This window comes from Henckelia pumila, chromosome 2 (genome assembly GCF_033568475.1).
Source record: "Henckelia pumila isolate YLH828 chromosome 2, ASM3356847v2, whole genome shotgun sequence".
In the NCBI taxonomy this organism is placed as follows: domain Eukaryota; kingdom Viridiplantae; phylum Streptophyta; class Magnoliopsida; order Lamiales; family Gesneriaceae; genus Henckelia; species Henckelia pumila.
This window is the reverse complement of record NC_133121.1, coordinates 77020272-77038768: the sequence shown is the minus strand read 5'-3', so window position 1 is coordinate 77038768 and position 18497 is coordinate 77020272.

Genomic DNA, 18497 nt, shown 5'->3' with positions numbered 1-18497 from the left:
ACTTGGGCACAACTTCGCTACGACTACCGAACGCCTCTCCGACCTCCGGACCAAACCTAAGAAGACTAGAACAGCTCCAAAAGGACTAGAAAGGAAAGGAGAACTCGGAATTGGCAAATGAAAGTGAAGCCTCGGCCTTCTATTTATAGACAACGATCGGAACTTCCGATCCTTGATCGGAACGTCCGAACCTCGATCGGAACGTCCGATCCTGTCATCGGAGCTTCCGAAGATCCTGATCTGCCACGTGTCAAAATATCATTTGATGACTCCGGATAGGGGTGATCGGAGCCTCCGGTCCTGATCGGAGCTTCCAATCCAACCACACGTCATGTCTGACGTAATATCGATCGGTGCCTCCGATCGCTCATCGGAGCTTCCGATCCTGTTCGGAGCTTCCGATCGTGCCTTCGGAGCTTCCGATCCGTCCGATGCCTAATTCAATTAATTAGCATTAATCCTTTAATTACTCAATTAGGGCACGGGCTACTACATTCTCCCCCACTTAAGATATTTCGTCCTCGAAATCAGATCTTAAGTACCGAATGCAAATACAGAAGTCAGAAACATTCTTTATTCAAATCAAACGTTTACAGAGTTTGCAACTGAATACAACTTAAAGAATGAAATCAAAACAACTCAGGATGGTCTTTACGCATCCTGTCCTCAAGCTCCCAAGTAGCTTCCTCAATACCTCGGCGCTGCCACTGAACTAAAACCAAAGGAATGACTTTGTTCCGTAAAACCTTATCCTTATAATCCAGGATACAAAGAGGTTTCTCAACATAAGTCAAATCCTTGTCTACCTGAACCTCAGATCGCTGCAGAATATGAGATTCATCCGCCACATACCGTCGCAACAGAGATACGTGGAACACGTCGTGAATGCTGGATAGATGCGGTGGCAATGCTAGTCGATAAGCCAAATTGCCAATACTCTCCAAGATCTCAAACGAACCGATAAATCTGGGAGACAACTTGCCCTTAAGACCAAATCTGAGAATCTTGCGGAAAGGTGACACTCTCAGAAACACTTTCTCCCCGACCTCGAACTGCAAAGGCCTACGCTTAATATTAGCATAGCTGGCCTGACGATCCTGTGCAGTCTTAATCCGTTTCTTGATCTGATCAACAATGTCTATCGCCTGCTGGATAAACTCCGGTCCTTCAGCCTGTCTCTCCCCCACTTCTTCCCAGAAGAGTGGAGTACGACAACGTCGCCCATACAACGCTTCAAAAGGTGCCATCCCAATACTAGTGTGATAGCTGTTGTTGTAAGTGAACTCGATCAACGGCAAATGATCCTGCCAGGATGAACCAAAATCCAAGACGCACGCTCTAAGCATATCCTCTAACGTACGGATAGTGCGCTCTGACTGACCATCAGTCTTCGGATGATAGGCTGTACTCAAACTGAGAGTAGTACCCATCGCACGCTGAACACTCCCCCAGAATCTAGAAGTAAACCTGGGGTCCCGATCGCTGACAATGCTCACAGGCACTCCATGAAGTCGGACGATCTCCTGAATGTACATTCGTGCCATGCGATCCACAGAGTACTCTCGGCTATAGGCAATGAAATGCGCTGACTTGGTGAGTCGGTCCACCACAACCCAGATAGCATCACAGTTCCTCGGGGATACCGGCAAATGGGTCACAAAGTCCATAGTGATAAACTCCCATTTCCATTCAGGAATAGGCAGACTGTGGAGCAATCCTCCAGGTCGTCGGTGCTCTGCCTTGACCTGTTGACACACCAAACATCTCGAAACAAACTGATAAACACTGCGTTTCATTCCCTTCCACCAGAAACGAGTACGTAGATCCTTGTACATCTTGTTGCTCCCAGGATGAATACTCAACTTAGTGCGATGTGCTTGAGACAAAATCTCCTCTCGCAACTCTTCATCCTGTGGAATCACAAGCCTACTAGACAAACACAGAAAGCCATCTGACTGATAATGAAATCCAAACGAGCTACCCTCGTTAGCTAGACGAGCTAAACGCTGGGTCTTTGAATCAGACATCTGAGCATCTCGGATCCGCGAATACAAGGCTGGCTCAGATAATATCGCAAACATCTGGATACTCTGCATACCTTTCTTATGCTTGAAGGTAAAACCTGAAGTACAACAGTCACTGATCGCACTAGACATCGAACAAGTCTGAAGTGCGGATAGTCGCACCTTGCGACTCAAAGCATCGGCGGTGAGATTAGCAGCTCCCGGATGGTACTTAATCTCGCAATCATAGTCCTTAAGCAAGTCCATCCAACGTCTCTGTCTCATGTTCAATTCTGCCTGAGTGAACAAATACTTGAGACTCTTATGGTCGGTGAAGATCTCAAATTTCTCGCCATACAGATAATGACGCCAGATCTTCAAGGCGAACACAATGGCTGCTAACTCCAAATCATGGACTGGGTAGTTGTCCTCGTGAAGCTTCAGCTGTCTAGAAGCGTATGCGATCACATGCCCATTCTGAGTCAGGACACAACCTAACCCCTGAAGAGAAGCATCCGTGTAAACTACATACCCTCCAGATCCTGACGGTAATGCTAACACCGGCGCAGAAGTCAACCGCCGTCGAAGCTCACGGAAATTCTCCTCACACTCGGAGGACCACTCAAAATCCACACCCTTGCGGGTAAGCTGCGTCAACGGTCGAGCTAACTGAGAGAAGTTCAGAATAAAGCGACGATAATACCCTGCTAGACCCAGAAAACTACGGATCTCAGCAACTGTCGTCGGACGCGACCAATTAAGTACCGCTTCAATCTTGCTTGGATCAACAGAAATCGCCTCCCTGGATATGATATGGCCAAGAAAGACCACTCTATCCATCCAAAACTCACACTTGCTCAGCTTGGCGTACAATTGCTCATCTCGAAGAGTCTGCAGTACCAACCGCAAGTGAGAAACATGCTCTTCCGTATTACGCGAATAAACCAGGATGTCGTCAATGAAGACCACGACAAACTTGTCCAAATACTCCCTGAAGACACGGTTCATCAAATCCATGAATATAGCCGGCGCATTGGTCAAACCAAATGGCATCACTAGGAACTCGTAATGCCCATAGCGAGTACGGAATGCAGTCTTGGCTACGTCCTGATCACGGACTCTCAACTGATGATACCCAGATCTCAAGTCAATCTTAGAGTAAATTGATGTGCCCTGCAGCTGGTCAAACAAGTCATCAACACGAGGCAACGGATACTTGTTCTTCACAGTGACTCGATTCAGCTGCCGATAGTCAATGCACAGCCGCATCGACCCATCCTTCTTCTTTACGAAGAGAATAGGAGCTCCCCAAGGAGATACACTAGGACGAATGTACCCCTTGTCCAAAAGATCCTGTAGCTGATTCTTTAACTCACGCATCTCTGACGGAGCCAGACGATACGGTGCTTTAGAAATAGGCGACGTACCCGGCATCAACTCTATGCCAAACTCGACTTCCCTAGCAGGAGGAAAACCCGGAATCTCATCAGGAAACACATCTGGAAATTCATCCACAACAGGAATGCTCTCTATCCCAATACTCTCAGCGGAAAAATCAACTGCATAGATAAGGAAGCCTTCCCCGCCAGACTCTAGAGCTCGACAGGCTCTCAAAGTGGATACCAAAGGCATCGGGGGTCGCGCTCCCTCACCATAGAAAAACCAACTCCCACTCCCTTCCGGATAAAAGCGTACTAATCTCTGATAGCAGTCCACTGAAGCTCGATAGGTAGTCAGCACATCTATTCCCAGAATGCAATCAAAGTCGTCCATTGCTAGGACCATGAGATTCGCCAACAGAACGTTCCCTTCGAACTCTAAAGGGCAACCCATCACTAGACGCTTAGCCAAAGCAGATTGGCCCGTCGGAGTAGAAACAGACATCACTACGTCTAGTGCAATGCATGGTAACTTATGCCTCTTAACAAAACGTGCAGAAATGAAGGAATGAGATGCACCAGTGTCAATAAGTACAAGAGCAGGTATACCATAAAGCATAAATGTACCTGCGATGACTTTCTCATTCTCCTCCACAGCCTGATCATGTCTCAGGGCAAACACCTGGCCAGAAGCTCGTGGCCTTAAATGAGAACTCCCAGCAGACTGTCCCTGCGACCTCTGCTGTACGGTAGCCTGAGAACCCGATCCTGAACCAGAACCAGAACCACCTCCCCCAGACTGTGGACAATCCCTCCGGATATGACCAGTCTCTCCACAACGGAAACAAGCTCCAGAAGCTCTACGGCACTTGTCGGATGGATGGTTCTTCCCACAGTGATCACACTTGTCCTTCTTACCGAAACGGACAATACCTCCAGAACCAGAGGAAGAAGAAGATCCAGACTTCTTGAAAGCTTGGGCACGGGGACCCAGAGAACTAGTAGGCCTCGACTGAGGGAAAGACCTGTTCCGCCAAATGCTGTCCTCCGCCTGGTGACAACGGCTCACCAAGCCCTCATAGGATATGTCGTCGCCAACCGCCACACGGTCATGGATCTCAGGGTTAAGGCCCTGAAGGAACAGATTATACTTCATCTCTGAGCTATCAGCAATCTCGGGGCAATAGGATAGCAGATCAAAGAACCTCTGCTGATACTCATCGATAGACATGGTTCCCTGTCGCAGACTCAGTAGCTCGCCTGCCTTCGACTGACGGAGTGCAGGAGGAAAATACCGCTTTTGAAAAGTTGTGCGGAACTCGGCCCAGGTGGCCACTCCTCTCGCCGCAACAAAAGGTGCAGAATTAAACCTCCACCACCTGCGCGCACGCCCATCCAGAAGATAGCCAAGGGTCTCCACCTTCTGCTCATCGGTGCATTGGAAAGTCTGAAAAGTCGTCTCCATGCGGTCTAACCAGTTCTCCGCATCCTCCGGAGACTCACCTCCAACTAAGGGCTTAGGACCCATAGCTAAGAATCGACGCACAGTAAAACGCTCGTCGTCATGGTGACGATGACGCCGTTCTCGACGAGGCTCCCGGTCAGCATCACCCCAACGCCCACCAACACTGCCATGAGAACTCTGGTCGTCACGATTTGACATCTACAAAAATACCTCAAGATGAGACTAAATCCCAAGAAATCTTTTGCATGCTCTGATACCATAAATGTAGTGACCCTTAACCGGATCACCTACTAAACAGAACTTAGGCATGCAATTAACTTAATTAAACAGATATCAAAATAAAACTGCGGAAACCAAAACATTATACAATCCCAAGTAAAGGAATCTGTAATTATCCAATATTATACAACCAAATCGAATAGCTGTATAAACCCAAATAACAGTAATAAAACCTAGACGAAGCTCCAGCTGGCCAACCACTGACTAGCCCCTCCTGGATCCACCCTCCTCATCCAATCGCAAACCTGCCCCATGGAATAGGGTGTCCAGAAAATACAGAGTACGAGACGTGAGCATACAACGTTCAGTACGAGAGTATGAGTATACATGCATGCAAAGTGAACTCCCTATAGACTCGAGGTCAAGGATCAGATAACAGAGACAGACCGGGCCCTGGTATGTAGCACGCTGTGCCGTCGCTTCAGGAGGTGGCTCCCATACCGAGATAATCGTGGATACGCCGGACCCAAATCGATGGAAGTCCATCCACTAACAGGATAGGGTACAACCCTACTAACAGACTCGAAGGAGATACAGCAAGATGCAAATGAATGCAGCATAATATCATGGCATATAAATCATGCAGTCACATAATACATGCATACTCAGTCAGGATATCTCGAACAGTACTTTCGTACCTCAATACAGTGCAAGCTCTACCAACTCTAGGTCCACGCCTATAGTCTGCTCTACACTGCCAAATGATACTACTATCATTGAAGTGCTCTAAAAGCCTTAACTAAGCTATTGCATACTCCTAAATATTTATAGGAAGCAAAAGCTATACCTTCGTCCGTCGTTAGCCCTTTGATGTCGATGCCTCCAGAACTTGGGCACAACTCCGCTACGACTACCGAACGCCTCTCCGACCTCCGGACCAAGCCTAAGAAGATTAGAACAGCTCCAAAAGGACTAGAAAGGAAAGGAGAACTCGGAATTGGCAAATGAAAGTGAAGCCTCGGCCTTCTATTTATAGACAACGATCGGAACTTCCGATCCTTGATCGGAACGTCCGAACCTCGATCGGAACGTCCGATCCTGTCATCGGAGCTTCCGAAGATCCTGATCTGCCACGTGTCAAAATATCATTTGATGACTCCGGATAGGGGTGATCGGAGCCTCCGGTCCTGATCGGAGCTTACGATCCAACCACACGTCATGCCTGACATAATATCGATCGGTGCCTCCGATCGCTCATCGGAGCTTCCGATCCTGTTCGGAGCTTCCGATCGTGCCTTCGGAGCTTCCGATCCGTCCGATGCCTAATTCAATTAATTAGCATTAATCCTTTAATTACTCAATTAGGGCACGGGCTACTACACGTACCGGAGGAAAACCAGGAATTTCATCAGGGAATACATCAGGAAACTCGCTGACAACCGGTAACTGATCGATACCCGAAATACTCGTGGACATATCAACTGCATAGATGAGGTAGCCCTCCCCACCTGACTCTAAGACATGACATACCTTCAGAGCCGAAACAAGTGGCATCGGAGGTCGTGCACACTCACCATAAAAGTACCAACTATCACCCTCATCCGGATGAAACTGTACCAGACGCTGATAGCAATCCACAGTAGCGTGATATAAAGTCAGCATATCTATTCCCAAAATACAGTCAAAATTCTCCATCGCTAAAATCATCAAATTAGCCGATAACACATGACCCTCAAACTCTAGAAGGCAACCCATCACAAGATGCTTAGTTACCTCCTTCTCCAGCGGAGTAGATACAACTAAATCCAGGTCTAATGATATATAATGTAATCTATGTCTCTTAACGAAGCGACTAGAAATGAAGAAATGCGATGCTACAGTATCAATTAAAACAAGTGCAGGAATACCGTATAACAAAAAGGTACCTGCCAACATGCGATCGCTTCCCTCAGTAGCCTGCTCCTGAAACAGAGCAAACACCTGCCCTTGAGTCTGTGGATGATAACCAGAAGAACTCTATGGTAACGGTTGCTGACGTGGAAAATTAGAAGCTTGAGATCCAACCTGTGATCCCGGTCCACTAGCAGAACCCATACGCTGAGGACAATCTCTACGCAGATGTCTCTGCTCACCACAAATATAACCAGCACCAGTAGTCTTCCGACATGAAGCTGCAGGATGCTTCCCACCACAGTGACTGAAAAACTCCTCCTTCTTCTACTTCTTCCCAAAACGGAACGCACCTCGTAAACCACGAGAACCAGACAAAGTATTAGTAGAAGAAGAAGACATAGGTCCAGATTGCACAACAGATTGAGCCCTAGGCCCAAGAGATCCACTAGGCTATCCTAGAATCATCAACAGTGCCAGCCTATTGTTGTTCTCCACTTGATGGCAGCCGTTCACCAAAGTCTCATAAGATGTCGGATTATCACAAACGACAACTTGTGAATAGATATCTTGATTCAAGCCTTGTAGAAAGATATCATACTTGGATGCATCACTATCATTGATATGAGGACTGAAAGGTAGAAGATCAAGAAATCGTTGCTGATATTGATCAACAGTCATTGATCCTTGCCTCAGAGTCAGCAACTCCATAGATCATGCCTGCCGAACTGCTGGAGGAAAATACAGTTTCTGAAACATCTGACAGAAATCACCCCAAGTAACCTGTCCTCTCTCAGTACGTGCCTGAGTAGCCTTGGCATCCCACCATAAGCGTTCTCGATCTTCTAGAACAAATTCTAGATCTTCCAATTTCTGCTCTTCAGTGCACTCGAAAGCTCGAAAATCACTCTCGAGTTTGGACATCCATCCTCTCGCTTGTTCAGAATTTTCGCCACCCAATAAAGGCTTCGGTCCTACTTGCATAAATTTATTGATAGTATAGCGACGTCTACCCTCATGAGGACGATGTCGATCCTCCTGATGATGGTGATGGTGACGATGATGACCACCTCCCTGGCCAACACTACCATGACTCTCGTCAGCCATATCCTGAAAAGAATTGCACATTAAAATCCCAAATGCGCAAAATTCAATACTAGACTTATCCCAAGTACTGATCCCAAAATCTAAGCATGCTCTGATACCAAAAATTTAATGACCCTGCATGGAATCACCTACTAACTGGAAACTAATAGCATGCATTAAACTTAATATAGCAAAATGTTTAACAGAGTAAAATGTGCGGAAATATAATCCATAATTTACATATCAGCTTAGTAAAACAAGTCCAAGCTTAGTACTGTATGGATACAACCATATCGAAAAGCTTAAATTAAACTGTCTAAAACATTTATACATCTAAACAAATCATGCTGCATAAAATCCCCTGAAAAGCTCCGGCTCCCTAGTCCTGCCTCGAGCTACCGACTCCGTCCATCCTGCGACCTGCCCCGTGGAATAGGGTGTCCAAGAAAATAACCAGGACGTGAGCGCTAACGCCCATTACATAAACATGAGTACACATATATATATGATGCATGCAACATGATGACTGGTAAAGGGTCATCTGAAAAGTCATGCTCAGTACCGGCGCCACATGAGTGCTGCCACCGCACGGATCAACCTCTGGGTGCAAACACACTCGTCTAGTACACCAGAGTAGTCAGACATACATGTCCCCGCCGTTGCGGTATTCTCAGTGACAAACTATCGAGTATAGAGCTGATCGGATCTATAATCAGGTATAACAAGGTATAGGCTCAACGTGTATGTGCACATGATATATGATTATAGAAAATGGTAAAACATACATCATGCCACATAATAATGCCAAATAAATGCAACATATAAACATGTATATTCGCTGGAAATCTCAGTTAATGTGTACGTACCTCTAGGCTAGTTCAAGTCTAGTAGGATCCTAGGTTCCAATCCTATATTCAAAAGTTCACCGTATCACTACACAAGTTCTATAAGCCTTAACTAAGCTAATAAGTACTCCCAAAACTTAAATAAATTCCCGGACCATACCTTCGTCCGTAGTAAGCCCTTTGGAGTCGCTAGTCCCGGATGACTATAACCACGCCTTGGTTATTCCAGAAACTTTATTATAACCGATAGGGCCCTCAAGTGTATATCTCACACTATATAACTGAAGAAGAAAACTCGGGAATTCGTAATTCAAAATGAACTCCGGAGACCCCTATTTATAGGAAATTTTCCGGTCAAGTTTGGACCCTCCGAACTCGGGTTCGGGTCGTCCGATCCAACTCACTTCCTGCATGCAAGACACGTCGAGTACGGACCATCCGATCGCCACTTAGGGCCGTCCGAAGTGTCCTAAATTCGACACTTGTCAAAAACCATGACTGAGTAATCCTGCCTAATTGGCACAGGTGAAGTTTGGGTCGTCCGATCCTGGTTCGGACCGTCCGAACGTGCCTTAACTCTGAAGTCAACATGTCCTCTTCGGAGCCCCCGGCTTGCTAAGTTTGGATCGTCCGAAGTCCTCTTCGGATCGTCCGAACTCACCAAAATATTGAAAGTCCAATTCTCAATTCTAAAGTCCGATTAAGCCCCAAAATTGGTTAATTACTAACCCTTAATCATGTTTAACATATTATTATTTTAAAATGGGATCTGGGTTACTACAAGTTCAGTGACTTCCGGTTCCGGCATGTGGTGACGGTGGATTTTGGTGGTAATTCTTAGTTTCTACAAGATTTGAGATTTATGAAAAATGGAGGAAATATATAAAAATTTGGTTTAAGAATTTTCGGGTGACCATCATTATTTTTATGACATTTTAGAGTCTATTTTAGAACTTTTCAAAATTTAGCATTTTAAAAATTCGGGCAAATGAAATTTAATTATTTTCTTCAAATTCTTGACTCTTCAAACATAGGGATTTTAAGGAGATTGGTGTAAGTAGTGCAAGAGTTGTAATATTTGTAGTAGCACTTTTATAAGTAAAGTAGCAACTTTATTAAAGCCTACACTAACAACTACAATACACACACATATATATACACACACTTATATGTTCCTAGACCTAAAACAAAATAGAATTGAAACCATTCTCCCCTCCACCCTTGCCAAGCCGCCGCCGCCCACCACCCTCTACCCTCCACCGACCGGAGCTCGAGATAAGGAAGCTTAAGGGGGGTCTCCACTCACGATTTCCAGCCCCCTTTTTTGAATATTTTGGGTTAAAAGGCAAGTATAAATCACTCATTTGGCCACCAAGTGAAGATATTATGTTGTATGCCATGTTTTCGGGTTATATTTCAAATTTCTTGTTAAATGGAGCTAGGGTTTCGAAATTTTCACCAATTTTCAGTAGTGTTCATGCCTTATTTCGAAATTTATGTTTATTGGTGTTGGAAATGATCTATGTTGTGTGTGTTGATTGATTCTTGAAGGTACTAGTGGGGGGACCTCAGGTTGCTAATCTACTCTTAGGGGAAAACAATAATTAAACATAATAATGCAAGATAACCAAAACAAGATTCTAAGGCTGCAAGGTACACAGACACTGTGCCACCTCTATGTCAAGGTCCGTGCACAAAATAACTCAAAAACATCAATTTACTGGTTTCTACACGGACTCCGTGCTAGGGTCCATGCACAACAACTCAAAATTTATAAGTTTCTCCCTCGACTCCAGAACACGCGCACCTATGCACGGACGTATGTACAGGGTCCGTTCCATGCTAAAATCTGAATTCTTCCAAGGCTGTTCCAAATATGAAAATGCATACATGTACCCAATTTTACAACCATAAACATGCTCTTTAAATTCTTAAAACTGCATATATATATATATATATATATATTTATATATATATATATATTTATATATAACTCAAGTGACAAGCATAATTGCATGTATTTCTTACATCCATCTAGTATTTTAAAGACATGAAATAACTAAATTAAACAAAGTATTCAACAAGTATTCTTCAAAACAAATACAAGGTCACTTGACTTCTAAACATGTTTGGAAAAATACTATAAAACACAACATCTGCTAGACCTGAGTCACCACGTCTAATCTCGATCTCGAGCAATCCCTATCGTCTCTGACTCGCTCCTGCCCCGCCTATTGTCATGCACACATACAAAACACAACAATAGCCAGATAACTCCGGTGAGAAAATAATTCCCAGTATAAACAACATATAAATGCATAACATAAACAAATTATCATTTAGAAGAATTCAATTGCAATGCATGACTTAAAATCGGTTCATAATTTATATATAGGTTCTTGGGATCCCTGGGAAGAAGAACACAAAAACTCTCCCACCTATTCTGTGGGGACCTCGGGTTGCTAATCTTATTTTAGGGCAAATCATACATTAAACATTATTAGAGCAAACGAATTAAATCAAGACTTTTTTTTTAAAAGTACACGGACTCCGTGCACAGGTGTTCTCGGGTCCGTGCATTAACTTGTAGGATCAAATTTAAACATGCAATGTACACGGACCCCGTGCCACCTCCGGGTCCAGGTCCGTGCACAACAATTACACTAAAACCTGAAATCTTTGTTTTCTACACGGACCCCGTGAACCTTCTGTGCCCAGGTCCGTGCACAACATTTAAAATTCTCCAAGTTTTTGCCTCCATTTGAAAGCACACGGACCCTGGCACGGATGTATGTATGGGATCCGTGCCTTGATTTTCTTCCAAACATTTCAAATGCGAGAGTACACGGACCCATGCATGGAGGCATGTTCAGGGTCCGTTCCCTATTATAAAAATCAGCATTTCTACGATTACAAATCTGGAAAAAAAAATGGCAAATGCAATATCTCATTCTATCTCAAGCTGCGAGCTAATATACATGCATTTACATATCCATCTTAACATCTAAAATACATAAAGTCTCAAGAATATACGAGTATACAAAGTGTAGAAAACATATACAAAGTTCTTGTTTCTTTTCTAACATGTTTACTAAACTCATAATACATGTCATCTTGCTTAACCCGAGTCACCACATACTAAGACTCTATCTCGAGCTATCCATGTCGTGTCTAACTTGCTCCTGCCCCACCTATGTCCATGCACACATACAAAACACAACAATAGCCAGATAACTCCTATGAGAATATAATTCTCAGTATAAACAACATAACATTCAAGAATATAAACATGAATGCAATGCATGTTTCAAGGAATAAGCTATCAAATATGATAACAACAAATCTTAGTTCTTGGGATCCCCGGGAATAAAATCTCAATCAAACCACCGACACTCCCAATCGAGGTGGCATCAAGTATCTTAATTCCCTTGAATTTGGGATAACTATAGTGAGTCATCTAGATCTGGAAGTAAATCTACATTCTGTGCTATCAACTATAGCCCTCCAAACAAAATTTTGCAATCTAGGCCATTCGACCCTTTATGCTTTTCGAGGTAGAGTTCAAGATGAATGCAACATAATCTTGATGCATTTAATCATACAAATTTTGTAAAACATCTTGAACAAGTAAATCACATAATCATTCAAAGCATCAATGAACATGTAAATCAAATAATAACACATAGGCATTCAAGTATGTGATTTTGGGAATTCGAGAATCCCATCTATCTCGAATGTTCTATCCCATCTGGATTGATGTCGATCTATAAATTTTATTTTGATTCTTGAGGTGGTTCAAATATGAAAAATGACATCAATGAACTCATATTAAAATCTGCTCAACTCTCAACTCAATCTTCAAATAAAAATTACTTCAAACCTTCTTTAAATCTTGGTCGATTCGAATGTCTAAGTCCTGAGTTCAAAGTACTAGAATGCAAAACTGAAATATAGTGTTGATAACAATGAATATCATCCTCCAATTCATATAATACACAGCTTATTCAGCAATACCAAATCTCGACAATTCTTGAACCGGTGGCGTAATGGCTAACAAAATCGATAACCGAAACTCAAATAGAACAACATATCAATACTTTTTCCAACTCAAACCAAACATAAATCAAAATATACACGTTCAACACAAGCAATTTAGAAGTGGAAGTTTTCAAATTTTGCTTCTAAAATTCATGAGAAATCCGAACGATAGTCTTTTTCCGATTCGTCTTCGAATACACAATCTATACTAGTTCATACACATATATATCCAAGAATAATAAAATTCGGTCATCTCTTCAAAATTAAAATATGATAGAACTTAAGAAAATATATACCAAAACGTAGCTCTCGGAGCGGTGATCGCGAATTTGTATTCAATTCGGAATTCTGACGATGGATCGCGAGAAACTCAAGCTTTAAAGATCTAAAATGGCGTTGGAATGTAATCTGAAATTCTTCCCCTTCTTTATGATGTTGTACACGTTGATGGTGATATAAAACAAGTGGGGAAAAAGATATATATTAACCAAATTGCAGTTTAGTCCTTGTACTTTGGCATAATTGCAAATCAGTTTCCAGATAAGCGATTTAATTCAATTTCAATCCTAAATAATTTAAGAATATTAGAATTTAATGCTAAACTCTAAATATTTCCAAATTAAATATTCTCGAATTAAAATTAACTAATCATGGGCCTTACATTTCTCCCCCTCTAAGACATGATTTCGTCCTCGAAATCGCATGCAATCTGTACACATAATATAATGAAATTACAGAAAACAGAATAAGAACTCACATCACTGAAATAGCTCAGGAAATCTCTGTCTCATGTCAGATTCAGTCTCCCAAGTCCACTGAACTTTGACCAACTGAATAGTCTTGTTTTTGAGGTGTTTTTCTTTGCTATCAAGAATCTGTATAGGTTTCTCAAAATAACTAAGAGTCTCGTCAAGTTCAGCTTCATCAGGTTGAAGAATATGAGAAGCATCAGGCTGATTCTTTTGAAGCATTGAAACATGAAATACATCATGAATACCAGACAAAGATGGAGGAAGAGTGAGTCGTTAAGCAAGATTGCCTATCTTCTCGATAATCTCATATGGACGGATAAAACGTGGATATAAATTTCCTCTCTTGCCAAATCAAACTGTACCTCTAAACAGAGAAATCTTCAAGAACACTATGTATCCCTGTTCAAAATATAGAGGTCGGCGTTTGATATTCGCATATCTTGTCTGTCTTGAGCTGTTTTCATTCTTTTCTGAATCAGCTTCACTTTCTCTATCATTTCACGAATCATATCTGGCCCAATTTCAGGTATTTTTGAGATATCATCCCAATAAAGAGAAGATCTACACTTCTTTCCATACAATGCTTCAAATGGAGCCATCTCTATACTCGTATGATAGCTGTTATTATATGAAAATTTAGCAAGTGGTAACGAATCTTGCCAACTAGTGCCAAAATCTAGCACTACAACTCTAAGCATATCCTCAAGTGTCTGGATAGTCCGCTCTGACTGTCCATCGGTTTGAGGATGATATGTTGTACTTAGGTGCAATTGAGTACCTAGAGCTTGCTGCAAACTGTGCCAAAAGTGTGATGTAAATCTAGGGTCTCGATCTGAAATGATAGATTTAGGCACACCATGCAATATTACCACTTCTCTGACGTAGATTTCTGCTATCTGATCATGTTTATACGTTATTCTGTATGGAATAAAGCATACTGATTTCGTAAATCTATCAATAATCAGCCAAATGGCATCGCAATCTCTGGATGAACGTGGTAGCTATGTAACGAAATCCATGGAAATGTGATCTCATTTCCATTTTGGAATGGACAAACTCTTTAGTATACCACCTGGTTTCTTTCTTTCAGCTTTCACCTGTTGGCAATTCAAACACCGAGACACAAAATATGTGACATCAGCTTTCATCTGTTTCCACCAATACTGCATCTTCAAATCATTATACATATTTCTGCCACTAGGATGAATACTGAATCGACTGATATGATCCTCTTTCAAAATCTGTTGTTTCAAATCTGAAACATCGGGCACAACAATTCTGGTATGAACAAACAAAATATCATCAGCACTGACCTGATATTTTGTTTGATGTCCAGATCTGACCATCTCAATCGATTTTTGAATATTCTGATCAACTTTTTGTGCTTCTTTGATTCTTATCAACAATTCCGGTTAAGCTTAAATAGCATAAACTCGGATATGTTTCATATCTGTCTAAAATACTAATCCAGAAACACTACTGCTGCGATGATTGTGCCCACAAGTACACGATGTCAAGTTTTAATATAATAGTGAATAGAGTATCGTTCCCACGAGGAGTAAAATGAAATTATCTAGTACTTGTAATTAAAATAGTCCCAATTTTATTTAGAAAATAAAAGTTTGAGAGGTTTTCAGAGAAATTAAATAAGCAAAGGATTTTATAGCACACACACAAAGTTCAGAGATTAATCAATTAGAAGAAAAATGGTCTAGAGGTTTAGATTTCTCGTGGTTTCGACAACAATCACTCCTAAATAATTTATTTTCATGAATTCTTTTCAATTAATAACCAAGAACACTTTAGTGTATTATTTCCTCTCCCGAGTGCCGAATAATATATATCAACTACAACTCAATTTCAATATCCCTATTAAGAATCTACTTGCAGTGATCTATTTAAACAATGTTCTTCTAAAGGTTCTGTTAAAATTATACACTCTCTCGAGTTATATAAATAATTAACAGTGAAATTTCTATTGGTCCTATTAAAAATCGCCTCTTTCGAGTGCTCGATTTCAAATAAATATTACAATTCAATTATTGATCAAGTAATTGAAAACATTCAATTATAGAAATACAATTAATCTAGAGAAACTCAATTCAATAAAATCAAAAATTCATAATCGTGTCTAAACCAGGTTCCATACAACCTCTAGACTCTAAAAATTTAGTTCATAATCGAATTTAAATAAACACAAAACATGTTTATAAATCCCAACATCAAATCAAAAATAAATATAAAGGAAAGAAAACAAAGCCGAATCTTCAATGTCGTGTCCGGTCTATCGGTCTTCGAACTCTGCTGATTGATTTTCTTTGCTCTCAAAATCTTGTTCAAATTATCTAATCTCCAATGATGTATTGTGGTGGCTCATCCTCCTCCTCTAGGGTCAGAAACTTTCTTTTATATGGCCTCCAAATAGTCCAAGAAAAAAACCCATGAAAATACCCGAGTTTCCTTACAAAATCAAATTCTCGAAGTATGACATTTCCGTCGCGCGGGCACGCAACTAACATAGTGCGGGCACGCTTCAGAATCGTATTTCAATGTTCAGAACTTCCTTCGCAGCGCTAGCACGCTGGCTTGATGGCACGGGCGCACTGCAGGCTCGCATTTAAGCCTTTTTCCCACTTGTTCAACTCTTGATTTTTGCTCTTTTCTTATTCTTTTTAGCTTATTTTCACTTGAACTCATCAAATTCCATTATTTCCTACAATCACCAAAAACAGCAACAAACTCACGCAATATCTCCCAATAATTCACAAAATTCAAGTAATATCATAAACAAATTAAGTGCACGAAATGCACTTATCAAATTCTCCCAAACATAGACTTTTGTTTGTCCCGAACAAAAGTAACACAAAACCCAAAACTCCATAGCACATACACAACAACAAAATGTATCAAGAAGTACTATATCCAAAAAATTTAAATCCAATCATATCCAACCTACTATCACTTGAAAAATTTATTATCAAGAAAAATAGCTCAACCTCATAAACTTAAAAACTCCGCAACTCACGTTTCAAAATACTCTTCTCCGAACTTAATTCAAACATTCACAGATCATGAGTACTTTTTAAGGTAGCATAGGATCAAAGTTAAGGATATACAATCAAAAACACTCACAATCAGGTTAATTCAAATAAGAATAGTGTGTACGTGTTTCGATCAAAAATTCATACTCATTAAAAGTGTCAATCGACAGTCGAGAGGCTAAACTCTCGCAATCCCTCTCCACTAGTATATTGGGCAACTGTGACTCGGTCAATAGGACTTAATCGGCTTGTAATGTAAGGTCTGGCTCATGGCTACAAACGAAGGAAAAAGAATTCAAAAGAGGGAGTAAATGATGCTCTATGTCTAATTTCCACTCCTTTTCATTCACACTTCTCACTTTTTCTTCACCTCTGACTTTTTCATTATTTTCTTTTGCCACAACATTTTTTTTTCTTTTCTCAACTTTTTTAATCCATTTTTCATCACTTTATTCTTTGTTTCTTTTCACTACTACCTTTTTTTCTTTTCCATTCTTCCGCCACACCATTTCATATTCACAAATATAAACTAGGAGCATAAAAAATATCTAACATTCAAATTACTCCCTCAAATGTAGGAAATAGTATTTAAGCTATTCATAGGTAATAAATGTAGGACCTTGAAACGATGCCGAATGAGGGTTTATCACACATTTGCACACATGTCATTCGTTTTTCAATAAGGCTCAAACAAGGTACTAGGGACAACATGCATCAATAGGTAGTTTGAAAGGCACAAACTATTTTCAGAAAAATTGCCTAAATCATTCCTAATCACAGTTATGCCCGTATTTTTACTCGAGGGGTGTCCGAACTAGTTCTAGACTAGTCTCAATCTGTTGGAAAACGGTGTTCAGATCAATCAGAATTGATACCCGGTGCAGCGGAAGTTTTAAAATTTTATATGGAACGATTCCATATCATGGGTATCAAAACATTACGATTAAATTGTGCGTGTAAAAATTAAATAACAATTAAATTTTTACCTTGAATCTCGAAACGAGATTATGGACACCAACAGATAACTCTGCTCTTGTTGTATATCCCAGGAACTGATGGACGAACAATTCTTCAATCAGGTCCACGAACAGAATTCGAATCCCTCTGATAGATTGCATTAGAAAATCTATCAGAAGTTTCTATGAAGAGAATTAACGAATTTGATCCGTTAAACCAGACTGCAAATTTGAAATTCACAGACTGGATTTCAGAGAGAAAAACACAGAGAGGGGGGCGGCCACTCTAGGTCTCAAAACCCTAGTGTTCGAAAATTATGAGACTTCTGTCTAATTTCTGCACTGCAATAACTTATTTATAATGTGGGCTTCTAACAGCTTAGGGCCCATTAGTCATAAGTTAAAGCCTGACAAGCAAAGCCTGCATATTCAGAAATTAATATAAAATTCATCGTGACTCAGATTGATAAACCAATTTCACCAATGTGCACAGAAACCATTTTTGCATCTTTTAAAGTCAAGATAAATTTTCTGAATCCGAGTTCAGTGATTTCCAAAAATGTCCATCCCTATGTCATTTTAGGAAATCTTACTCTTCTACTCTGATATAAGAAGTCCTACTTCTTTGTTCATTAAATTTAACTCTTTAAATTTAACTATCTCAACGGAAATTAGAAATCCATTACTTGTGTGACCCTCAATGGTTCAGGGATACAGCTAGCTGTGGGCTCACAACTCCTTGTGACTCGGAACAACAATTTCCGACTTGCCCATCGAATCATGGTAAGAGCACCTAGCAACATCGCCCCATGATTCCCTAGGT